Raw genomic sequence first — 12667 nt, forward strand, 5'->3', positions numbered from 1 at the left:
GACCTAGCAATTTTGATTATGTCATGTCTATTATACCACCACATCAGATGTGGGGTATCACCTTTGGGGTCAATTCAGGGGAATAATATGCAATCAAAACAGAGATTAATTATTTGATTAACTTTGATGTCACCATAGAAATAAATTATATTACAAAGGTCACCTGACTTGGAATGTTTACTGTTACCACACAAACCTTGTTTGTTCCAATTATAACATTTTGGACAGAAAATCTCCTGATCCTTTTTGAGAATTAAGAAAGCAGGTAAGAGGTTGTTGGTCTGGAAGTTATGAAGAACCTGACAAGCCTGAGGCAGCAGTATACAACGCCAGCCTTAGCCAACCACCAGCCAATCACCTCAGCCCCGCCCTGTACCAGTACCTGGACTCCACCCCCACACCGATGACCTGTGACTGAGGCACTGTTTATGGAGTTGTGGGACCTCTGGGAGGGCGCAGGGGACCAGCTCTACAAGGCCAAGTGGGAAATAACCAGGGAGCACAGCACTGCATGAGGCCACCTGGCTCCAAAATGACAACTGGTGAAACCACACAAGACACTACGCTGTTAGGCGAACAAATATCTTCACCTCACGATTCAAAAGTGTGTGTGTAAAAATAAAGATATTTAATTCCTTCATTAAGATGTATTCCTGCATTCCTTTTATTTAATCCCTCTAATGTTGTATCCAGTACTAGAATACTACTGTACAGCACCTGTTTTACTGAAAGGAAGTGGCTATTTGACAGAGTTAACATACAAAATGTACAGAACAGAAAATAGATAAGAAACAGGAAGTGAGCGTTCTGAAGCGGAGGTGATGGAGAAAGGAAATCAGTGACGTGGGGGTTTAGGGTGAATACATCTGTCATTCACCAGATTGTACACAGAGCTTGGGATAGTCCATTTCCATGGTTTGTGCTGTCCTGTCATTTACATTCCACTTCCCTCAAGCAACAAATTTGAGATCGTATTGGCTCTGAAAGAGCACTTCTCATTTTATTTATTTATCTAGGCAAGTCCGTTAAGAACAATTTTTTTATTTACAATAACACGGGTCTGTAGTTAGGCACTGCAGTGCTAGACGCGTAAGACCTCTGCGGCACTCATTTACACATCTGTAGTAACTGAATTCAATTAAAAATTACTAGTACTCTGTTTATTCTAGACAGGCCAGTTTCATGTGATATGGCAGCCTTTTCACAGAGCAGTGAGGCGAGGTTGACAGTGGGTAGTCTCAGTCAGAGGGGGTGGGTCTTTACTGCAGGGAAGGAACACTGGGTTTGGGTGGGCCTCAGGGGAAATGTAGTGAGCTAACTAAATAGAACAAAAAATATTAATTAAAGACAAACTACCATTAACACAAAAGTAAAGGAAAAAAACATGAATACAGTACATATTTATTAAGGCAATTTTAAATAGGAAGTTCAAGTACAGAAATTAAAAATAATGCTGGAGCAAGCATTTCATGTAAACACAAGAAAAACAAGGCAACATGAAAGAAAATTAAAATATTCACAACATTAAACTGAAAAGTACACCAAAATACGCATGAACGTAGTCCGTTTCACCATGTAATCAGACTTAAAAATCCCAACATCTGTTGGATTAAAATTTACAACAGTTCAGACAATTGGCATCCATGGCATGTTGAAAATCAAAAAGCACTTTAAATTAAAAGTGATAAAAACAATTCAATGACCTAGCTGCCACCATTGAAAAGAGCTAGATACATCATGACGCCACACCCTCTTCCACATAGTTGTAGTAGAAAGGCAACAAGTACATTTTGCGCACAAAGAGCACAGTGGTGAAGAGATTTGGTAAGAGCCACTGTTTCAGTGGTCCTACACAAAATGTATACATTACAAACAATGAGCAACCATGAAGATTCCAATAAAGAGGCATTCAAAACAATCTGTAAACAGATGTATGGAAGCATTTAAGAATATCTTACTAAGAATACAGCCACACTGACAAATCCCAATGGATTCGACAATACATTTCATTTGTCATTTTGAGTTTCCTTTGCATTAGTTCCCGTGGTCCTTTAGAAGAGTTTCGCGAGCTGTCTAAGTCTACTCAGGTTCAAGACATTTCCCATCAACCCCTCTGGTTGAGGACACTCCCTTCGTATTTCACCTAAAGATGGCAGCCGTTTTGCACCAATCTCCTTGTCCGAATGTTGTTTGGCGCCGCGTGCCAAAAGCTGCATTTTAGGACGCAAGTGCCTGAGTAGCTGGCTTTGAGAGTCTGCGTGTGGCCCCTGCGTGTGGCCCCTGCGTGTGGACAGGTTTGGAATGTGGCAACTCATTGGTGATGTTTTTCAGAACCAAAACTTTGCGCTCCCTCTCTCCCTGCCCTTCTTGCTCCTGTTGAACATGGAACTGTACGGTATATCCCATGTCCAAATGCTGCCCCTCGACCCTGTCGTCCTCCTCCTCATTCCTGCTCCCCTCTATAAGCCTGTACCTTCTCATGTACTTGCTGGTGGTGAAGGATATGTTGTTGGGAGACAGGATACAACTGAGTCCCACAGTGCTCTTCTCCGCTCCAGGCTTCTCTGAGAGCGGTGTGCAGGGGCAGAACCTAGGGGGCTGTTGCCCTCCCCCCACAGAAAGTCTAGAAAGCTGCTGGTCGCTGAGGTACCGGAGGGCGATGGCATTGGCCTCCAGGCTGAGGTCCACGCTGCCACTGGAGCCCCGCATGCTGGTTCCCGTGGACTCCAGGAGGGTCAGTCTGCTGATGACTGCCTCTGGGTTGATGCCGGCCAGAGTACAGGGGAAAGTTAACAGGAACACCTTCTGCATAAGTAATGTAAGCTATATAATTACTCTTTAAGATGTGCTGTAGTGCATGCCAATTGAAGCATTTATTTTTCAAGTACTTTTTGGATTTACATGAAAATGAGAGAATAAGACTATTAGCAACAGTAATAGCATCTATGATCTACATACTGTAGGCAAAGAAGCTGAAGTAAACATGACAATTCGATGCTCATACCTGGCACTCTCCATTGAGCTGCGTGTGATTTGGCATCATGGTGCTTTGAGAGACAAGTCAAGGATCATATCACCTCCACCTTACCTGTCACCCTAGACCCACTCCAATTTGCCTACCGCCCCAATAGGTCCACAGACAATACAATCACCATCACACTGCCCTAACCCATCTGGACAAGAGGAATACCTATGTAAAAATGCTGTTCATTGACTACAGCTCATCATTCAACACCATAGTACCCTCCAAACTCATCATTAAGCTTGAGACCCTGGGTCTTGACCGCGCCCTGTGCAACTGGATCCTGGACTTCCTGACGGGCCACCCCCAGGTGGTGAAGGTAGGAAACAACATATCCACTCTGCTGATCCTCACACTGGGGCCCCACAAGGGTGCCTGTTCAGCCCCCTCCTGTACTCCCTGTTCACCCACGACTGCGTGGCCATGCACGCCTCTAACTCAATCATCAAATTTGCAGATGACAACAGGAGTGGGCTTGATTACCAACAACGACGAGATACCTCCTCCCTGTAGGCTGAGGGCACTCAGTGTGGTGTCAGGAAAACAACCTCTCACTCAACGTCAGCAAAACAAGAGATGATCGTGGACTTCAGGAAACAGCAGAGGGAGCACCACCCCTATCCACAGGACAGCAGTGGAGAAGGTGGAAAGTTTTAAGTTCCTCGGTGTACGTATCACCGACAAACTGAAATGGTCCACGCACACAGACAGTGTGGTGAAGGCGCAACAGCGGAGGTTGAAAATAATGTGGCTCGTCACCGAAAACAATTGAGAGCATCCTGTCGGGCTGTATCACCGTCTGTACGGCAACTGCACCACCCAAAACCGCAAGGCTTTCCAGAGGGTGGTGCGGTCTGCACAACGCATCCATAGGGGCAAACTACCTGCCCTCCAGGACACCAACAACACCATGTCACAGGAAGGACAAAAAAATCATCAAGGACAATAACCACCCAAGCCACTGCCTGTTCACCCTGCTTCCATCCAGAAGGCAAGGTCAGTACAGGTGCATCAACAGCTTCTATCTCAAGGCCATCAGATTGTTAAAAGAGCCATCACTAGCACACTGGTACACATACGAGTAGGCGGCTGCCTACCTACAGAACAATCTCGAAAAAAGAAACGCACACCTATAAAGGCGAGGTGCTGGCTAGCGGAGTAGAACACTAGAAAATAAGGGAAAGCCGCACACTAAGAGCTCAGATGCAATAATTTAATAACCAACGTTGACAGCCAAGCTGTCTTCATCAGGGTATCATCACAAACACTGCGAGATGAGTCATTTATATAGTGTCAAGAAACACACAGGTGTTTGTAATCATGGCCAAGTGTGGCCTAATATCATTGGTTAACTCAAATATTTAAAAAAATGGCATAAAAAGAACATACAAAAAGACAAACAAATGGATAGCATACGATCATAGCATTTGTAGTCTAAAATGTATCTAACAAACAATTACAATGGCAAAATCACAATAATCACAAGGATGGCTTCAGATCAAAGTCTATGTTGAGACCGAAGGGAGCAAGGGTCTTTAAATTAAAGATCCAGGCAGCCTCTCGTTTTAACAATAAATTATCAAGGTCACCCCCTCTCACTGCTGCAGGCATTCCATGCTTTTCTTAACTCCTGTTCTGAACATTTGAGATTTACTATGCAATCTGATACACGTCAAATCAGTTTTCTTGATCTTCTGATCTTGTGTGAAAATAATGTTCTATACACTGATCTTTACAGGAAACCTACTGATCGTAACAGTTTGTTGAGGGCTGATAGTTGTCACCCACTTCCCTTGAAAAATAGTTTGCCCTACAGCCACTTCTGTCGAATCAAAAGAATTTGTATAAAACAAATCAGATTTTGACAGAAATATGGCTGAGACGCAGGATAAGTTCAAGGAGAGGGGGTACAACAAGGATCAGATTAGACTAGACTTGGCCATGATTACAAACACCTGTGTGTTTCTTGACACTATATAAATGACTCATCTCTCAGTGTTTGTGATGATACCCTGATGAAGACAGCTTGGCTGTCGAAACGTTGGTTATTACATTTTTGCATCTGAGCTCTTAGTGTGCGGCTTTACCTTATTTTCTGGCTGCCTACCTACAGACCTGATATCATTGGCCACTTTAATAAATGTAACACTAGTCACTTTAATAATGCGACTTTATGAATGTTTACATATCTTGCATTCATCTCATTACGTATAATGTATACTGTATACTTCACCATCTATTGCATCTTAGCCGCTCTGTCACTGCCCACCCATATATTTTATACTTATATATTCTTATCCCATTCCTTTACTAGATTGCGTGTATGGGGTTGTTGTGGAATTTGTTAGATATTACCTGTTAGATACTGCTGCACTGTCAGATCTAAAAGCATAAGCATTTCACTACACACACAATAACATTGTTATTGTTTTAACAGCAGATTGCCCCTTTAACCTTTCAGAGTTCTAGGTGGCCAACTACGACATTCATTTCTTGCATGCACCCTTCCAGTCAATTCAAAATGAGGGTGGATCAGCCAGGGCCGATGGCAGGAAACAAGCATTCCGTTTGGAATGCAGCCAACCGTTCTCTCTTACCTCTTGTGCATTGACTGGTTGAAGGGTGTGCCTTTCACACGTCCCTCACTGCCCCCACTCTTTTCTTCTGTGCCATTCATGTGCCTGCTGTGGGTGAGGCTGGCACTGCCAGAACTCCGACCAGAGGAGGACCTGCTGCCATCAGGGGCGCCAGGCCCCCTGTCCGTGTGCCACTCTGGCTGTTGGCGCTCATCCTCATCACAAGCGGGGGCATCGATGGGGTTTCCCCAGAACAAACTGGCACCTACACATAAAGGAGAGATACATTAAGAGTTGAGTAGCTAAATGTCTAGTCAGTTAGCAGCCATTCTAATCAAGAGTGTCTTCCAGTTAGCAGCCATTCTAATCAAGAGTGTCTTCCAGTTAGCAGCCATTCTAATCAAGAGTGTCTTCCAGTTAGCAGCCATTCTAATCAAGAGTGTCTTCCAGTTAGCAGCCATTCTAATCAAGAGTGACTTCCAGTTAGCAGCCATTCTAATTAAGAGTGACTTGCAGAGAGGTGCAGTTTATAGTTCTATGCAGCAAACCTTTCCCCATGTAGTCAGGGAAATTCTCTCAAATGAACCACGCGTGAGATCGCTGAAACCAGTGATGAGTCCAGTACCTGTTCCTACAGCGATGCTGACATTCCTCCTGGTGTGTTGTCCTAGGGAGATCTGTGTCTGCATGGCTGCCTGCTCAGTGGATGGAGGAGTTGATCCCCCCTTTCCCCTGAGCCGCCAGTAGCTTCTGGATCTGAAATAATTGGAACATCAGGATTGGAAAGTCCAAGGGTAAGAAAGGTTGAAAAGTCATTCTCTAAAGCTGCAAGACTGGTACAGTGTCAACCACAAACGACACCGTAGAGAGCCTGACCTGTGCCTGCAGTAAGTTGAGCTGCCGGTCTTGGTCCACCAGGATTCTGTAGGCGTCAGAGGGCAGGAGGCCCATGGGCCCATCCAGGGGGGAGAGAGACTTTGCCGACTGGGCCTGGCAACACTGGTTCTGACAGACGGGGGCCGCCCGCTCCAAGCAGGGCCCCTGGATGGTGAAATGGTGTAAGTGTGGGCCCCTGGGGTGACAATGGGCTGTGGTGAGGGTGTGTTTGGTGGGAAGGGGAAATGTGAGAGGTGGGGGGGTTACCATCGGAGTTGGAACAGAAGTGCCTATCTGGGCTGTTGTGGGTGCCTGAAGCTCCCTGCCAGTAGTTGGGGTGGTACAGGGGGGGTAACATGGTCATGTGGGTTGAAGGAGCAGCACCCACAAGGCTGGTTCATGTTGAGGATGCTGTGGAAGTGTGAGATGGACAGCGGGCTGTTGGTGAGAGGGTATGGGGGCTGAGGGGTCACCGGGGCTGTGGTGTGGAGAGGCTCCGACGGGGGAGGCCCACTTGTGAGAGAGGGGACCTGGTGCTTGGTGGAACTGCCTGGCCTGTTGGAGTGATCCATTAGGAGAGGCGCCTGTCTTTGGAGAAGAGGAGGAAGATGAGGAGGAGGAAGAGGCGGACGTCTTCCCGAACTGTGGAGGGGCTGATTTCCTGCCAGAGGAAGGGGGCCGGAGTGGTGGAGGCTGCTGCCCAGGGGTGAATAGGAATCCTCTGCTGCCCTTACTCTGAGTGTCCATGGCAGGGGTCAGGGGCCTTCTGATGGGTGGGGGGCCACTGAGTGTGGTGGGCCCCTGGCCTGGAGGTCTGGTTGCCCCAGGGTGGAGCTGGTGGGAGGAGGGGCAACTGCCTCTGGGCTGCAGAGCTGAGGGGGGAGGATGAGGGGGGCCCATGGTCTTTCCATCAAGGAAGCTGCCGTCCATCACCAGGGAGAGCTCCGGCACAGAATGGTGGACCCGCTTGGTCTGAACCAATATGGAGCATGTGTTTTAGAACAGAGTTCATATCAACAAATAGGTGATACGAGTCAAATGAGAGAGACAGAAATGACCTGCTGGGTGACAGGGTGGGGGTTTGGGGAGGGCCTGGGGGAGAGGTCCTCATCCTCTACTCCAAACGAGAGAGACAGAACTGACCTGCTGGGTGAGAGGGTGGGGGTTTGGGGAGGGCCTGGGGGAGAGGTCCTCATCCTCTACTCCAAACGAGAGAGACAGAACTGACCTGCTGGGTGAGAGGGTGGGGGTTTGGGGAGGGCCTGGGGGAGAGGTCCTCATCCTCTACTCCAAACGAGAGAGACAGAACTGACCTGCTGGGTGAGAGGGTGGGGGTTTGGGGAGGGCCTGGGGGAGAGGTCCTCATCCTCTACTCCAAACGAGAGAGACAGAACTGACCTGCTGGGTGAGAGGGTGGGGGTTTGGGGAGGGCCTGGGGGAGAGGTCCTCATCCTCTACTCCAAACGAGAGAGACAGAACTGACCTGCTGGGTGAGAGGGTGGGGGTTTGGGGAGGGCCTGGGGGAGAGGTCCTCATCCTCTACTCCAAACGAGACAGACAGAACTGACCTGCTGGGTGAGAGGGTGGGGGTTTGGGGAGGGCCTGGGGGAGAGGTCCTCATCCTCTACTCCAAACGAGAGAGACAGAACTGACCTGCTGGGTGACAGGGTGGGGGTTTGGGGAGGGCCTGGGGGAGAGGTCCTCATCCTCTACTCCAAACGAGAGAGACAGAACTGACCTGCTGGGTGAGAGGGTGGGGGTTTGGGGAGGGCCTGGGGGAGAGGTCCTCATCCTCTACTCCAGAGTCATGGTCGTTGATACACAGTCTGTTCTGAGGAGATGCTGGCACTACCGCAGGGCTGACTGAGAAAAGACAGACAGGCAATGTCGAGCACACTGTCTTGATAAAGCCTTCTGTAATCAGTCTACCTCACTGAACTCATAAAATTATGTAAGAGTATTTTTCTCATGAGTTCAGTTAGTATTCAAAAACATTTATGACTAATGATTTTCTTGTGATCCAAACAGCCAAAAAGCCACCACTCAGAGTGAGATGGCCCTATTCACCTTGACCACCTATCCACTGCACTAGACTAAGTAAAACCATGTTAATACAGAAGTTTGAGAGAAAAGCTTGTATATGTATACCTTGTGAAGGAGGCACGGGACACCAGTTCCCTGAAGAACTCAGCCTCGGTGTTCTGGCTCTCAGCACTGAGCTCAAACTGCAGAGTATGGCCCTCAGACACTTCCACGTTCTGTACAGACATGATCAAAAGATAAATCCATGTGAATATATGACACTTAACACCATATCGGTTGTAATAGTGGGTAAAGGACACTAGAGGGATTTTCATACTACTGAGCCAAGCCAAACTGTACTGAGATGGTTAACACATCCACCATAGATAGTTTCTGGAGGGGACAACCTGAAAGGGAAATGTCCAAGCCAGCACGGTTCAGGAACACCTGTGCCTATCTTGTAGAGGGTGAGTGACTCGGTGCTAGTGAGCAGTTGGAAGGTCATGTCCTGCTGCTGACCACTGCAGGGCTGGACCTGGTAGAACTCTGGCTCCCTGTGGGTCAGCGAGTACAGCACCACCAGGAACGCACCGCCCTCCGACGTCACCCTGCAACACAGCAATGACAAACCAGGGGTATGTTCAGTATCAGGCAAACGTTGTGGAACACTGAACGATACAAAAAGTCAGACACGGAGCTGCCTAAACACAAAGCCAGACTACCCGAACAGCGAACACACCGCATCTCCTGTTACAATTATTTTGGTGCTTTTCCCAAACATCAACCCACCACCTTTATAAGACGCATAGAATATGTAGTTTCTATACTAACAAATGTTATTTCCTTACTGATCTGTCCTTATCGTATGTTTATAAAAAAGTGTTTTTGAACATGTGACAATATCAACAACACATACAGCACTGGAGCAAGGCCAACTGGGACATGACAGTCAGTGTGAACAGATGGGCATCCCCACTCACTTGTCCTGGAGGGAGGAGCTGAACAGGTACCTCAAACACCATGCCCACACCTGGGGGTTGGAGATGTGGTTGACACCACTCAGCCATCTGCCACAGATACGGTAACCACATCAATCAAACTGTACACTCCTGCGTTGGCTCACACACACACAAACAGCTTGACTAAATGAACACAATAAGGACAAATCCTTTGTGGTTCAGATTATCTCTAATGAATGGAGGGGGATTTACACACATCCAAAATAATAACAAGCTGGACGAAAAATATAATGTCAATAAAGTAGATGGTGGGCCTACTCACAGTCCCACCAGTGGTAGAGTGTAGGCCTTCGGGTCAGACTCCAGTATTAGGTGCAGTTTCCTGCTTTGATCCGTGGTCAGAAAGCTGAACAGAGTAGAGAAGTGAAACGGGGGCATCCATTTTCTGATAATACTGCGATAAGCTCTTAAAGTCTGCTCAAAGTCAAGTATTCTAACCTTACTGCACCCCATTATTGGCCTATGTCCTTACCCTCGTTTGTGGCTAGTGCTGCTGTGTAGCGGCTGGGTGAGGCTAGTCGGCCCGCTCAGGTTCCTGGCCAAGGCCGTGGAGATGATGAGCACGGGCCGAATGGGCACAGCGTCCAGTGTGTTACCGGGGGTGACGGCGGCCCAGCGCAGGCAGAAGCCCAGGCTGTCTGTTTGCTGGGAGCAGCCAAGGTGTGCTCGCAGGACCAGCAGCTTGGACAGGTCCAGGGACTCCCAGGTGCAGCAGTGCTGGAGCATCTGAACAGGTAGGGAGGGAGGGGTGAGAAGTTGTGCAAACATGACATTTGCAGTGAAAATGTAAAAATAAAAAATAAAAATTAATTTAAAAAGAATTCTGCTTTACTTCAGTAAATGAAACAAAGTGTTTCATTTACGAGGGGATGGGGGGGTGCTTATTTTCTGCCCAAACAACTCAGGAAATTAGACAGGGTAAAAAGCCCCGTTTAGAATTAGCAAGCCATAAAAAAAAATGCTTTGACAATAAGCAGTTCAGTGATTAGCAACACCTGTTGCTGACAGGTTGCAGTAACTGCCAAGCCCAGGATAGAGGGAGTATGCTCCTTCTGTTACCCGGGCAACAGAAAAGGTGGGTTACTTCGATAGGCAGTTAGAGGGTGGGTTGAGTCTGACAAGGTGCAGTTCAGATTAATGTAAATTCCAGTCGGAATAACAGCATTGTGTAAGAATATGTTGTATAGTTATTGCCAGTAAGCATAAAGCCTACAGAACTTAACAAGCATTAATTTTATTCAAATATAACAAAGGACATTTACTTTCAGTGCAGACGTTTACACATTAATGTTACCTTGAAAGAGATGTGGAAGTCTTCTGCAGAGTGAACCATGGAGTCTGTGGCAGCGACCCCCTGGGTTCCAAACACGCACAGCACCAGGATGTCCCCGGGCATCAGGGCAGTGGGGACCTTTTCAGAGGAGCCAGGTTGCTCCCGGCCCAGGTCGAACCGGTCCAAAGTCAAAGTCACACCCTCTTCATCTTGAAAGAAGAGTGGAGAGAGAGAAGGGAGTTCACATTAATCAAGGGAAGGGACAGGGGGAATTTTCAAAATAAAAGCGCTTAAGCTAAGAGTTGTCCTTTGAAAGCAAGCTGTAACATATGTACTCAATCCATCATTATCATAATTATTTTCCATCTAAAAATAGAGTGACAAGTTCTCTTAAACTATGAATATTTATGTGATAATGCCTATGGTAATCTCACCAGAATCCACAGCAATAGTCCCCAACAAGTAACAGCTGAACTGGGGCTTGTTATTCTCTCGGGAATACCGGTGGGCCAAACAAAGAACTTTCTCCACCAGAAGTAGTCTGGGATTTCTGTTCAATAGAAAACAGGTTTTTAAGCACAAGGCAGCACATGATCTAATTACAATCACAGGGTGCATTTCAAAATAATGTGGCATCCTTGTCTCCCTTTGTTCAACTGAACTGATTTGAGAGAATTAAGCAGCTACAAGTAAGCCGGCATATTGCTTACACTGGCCAAGTATTTCAAATCAGTACAGACCAAGGGAAGGAGATGAGAAGGCCACCATGGACTACTGAGATGCATCCTAAGTAGTCACAGGCAAAAAGAAAACAGTAGACTACCTGTAATAGGATAGGTGGAGGCTAATCACATCCCCACTAGGTGTGGGGTCCCATGGGCCAATTTGGATTTGGGGAAGGTGATGGCAGCAAGAGCGTTCTCTGATGACCTGTGGTATGGTTAACATCATCAAATACTAGTGTCAGACAAACTTCCCGTGGGAACTGTTAGTTATAGTTATTGTATTACAATTATTTAAAAAACAAATTACACATGTACCAGTGTTGATATATATAAAGGAAGAAAGCAAGTACATACCTTGTCATTTTCAGATTCTCTGGTTTGTAAACATTGGCCAGGACGTGAGAAGACTGCCCTTTCAAATTCACTTGAACACTCATTTCTGTGGTGTGGACGGGAAAAGTGAAGTGGTTCTGTCAACAACTAGCTAACTTTTACATCTTATTAGTCAAAATGTGTGTGTGCATGCCACAAGATGCAGATGTGCAAGTAATTCACTTACACTAAAAGACAAACTAGATGGCAAAGGTGATGTTAGATACTTAACGTAAACTAGTTAAGACGTTGGCCATCTGGAAAGCTTAGAAAATGGCATAACTAGCGAACCTATATAACGTTATCTCACACACCCATTCTTACCTATTAGTCAGCCTTAGTTATGACCACATAGCACAGACAGTCATCTTCACCAAACGTAGCTAGTTAGTTAAATACCAAGCCAAGCAGCTAACGCGTTAGCTATCATTTCGGTTTGCGTGCCACGGAGTCGTGTTGGCTGGCTGAAATGTTGTGAGAACTGTGGTTTTCAAGACTTCCTCCGCAATATCAGAGCGGCCATATTCGCGGTAAATCCACAATGTATCAATCTATTTTCGCTAATATTTAACTTCAATTGATAGCAACAACAAAAAACAACTAACGTCGTATTTAATGAATCACTTTCCACGTTGCTAAACACAAACAGTCCTTGTGATAAATCGAATGTAAATTGATTGTGGCGCTGTTTCCATGTTCCAATGGCGGGCCAAAACATCCAGCCAATAGAAGGCTCCGTTTCATGGCTGCTGACCTATCAGAGGAGCTGAAAATATTACTCG

At 46.6% G+C, this 12667-nt stretch overlaps 1 pseudogene across 1 annotated transcript; it reads right to left on the minus strand.

The window, feature by feature from the left end:
- Positions 1 to 1385: 1385 nt before the first annotated feature.
- LOC106574078 (SCL-interrupting locus protein homolog) lies at positions 1386 to 12607 on the minus strand (annotated as a pseudogene). Its single transcript, XR_014380804.1, has 17 exons — positions 12210 to 12607; positions 11868 to 11952; positions 11612 to 11718; positions 11223 to 11338; positions 10810 to 10997; positions 9988 to 10241; positions 9778 to 9861; positions 9477 to 9563; positions 8942 to 9104; positions 8623 to 8732; positions 8213 to 8333; positions 6475 to 7446; positions 6337 to 6354; positions 6224 to 6293; positions 5620 to 5863; positions 3005 to 3047; positions 1386 to 2823 (listed from the first exon to the last, which is right to left on the minus strand). The product of XR_014380804.1 is annotated as an SCL-interrupting locus protein homolog (transcript).
- Between the last annotated feature and the right edge of the window lie 60 nt (positions 12608 to 12667).

This window comes from Salmo salar, chromosome 16 (genome assembly GCF_965601325.2).
Source record: "Salmo salar chromosome 16, fSalSal1, whole genome shotgun sequence".
Taxonomy (NCBI): Eukaryota; Metazoa; Chordata; class Actinopteri; order Salmoniformes; family Salmonidae; genus Salmo; species Salmo salar.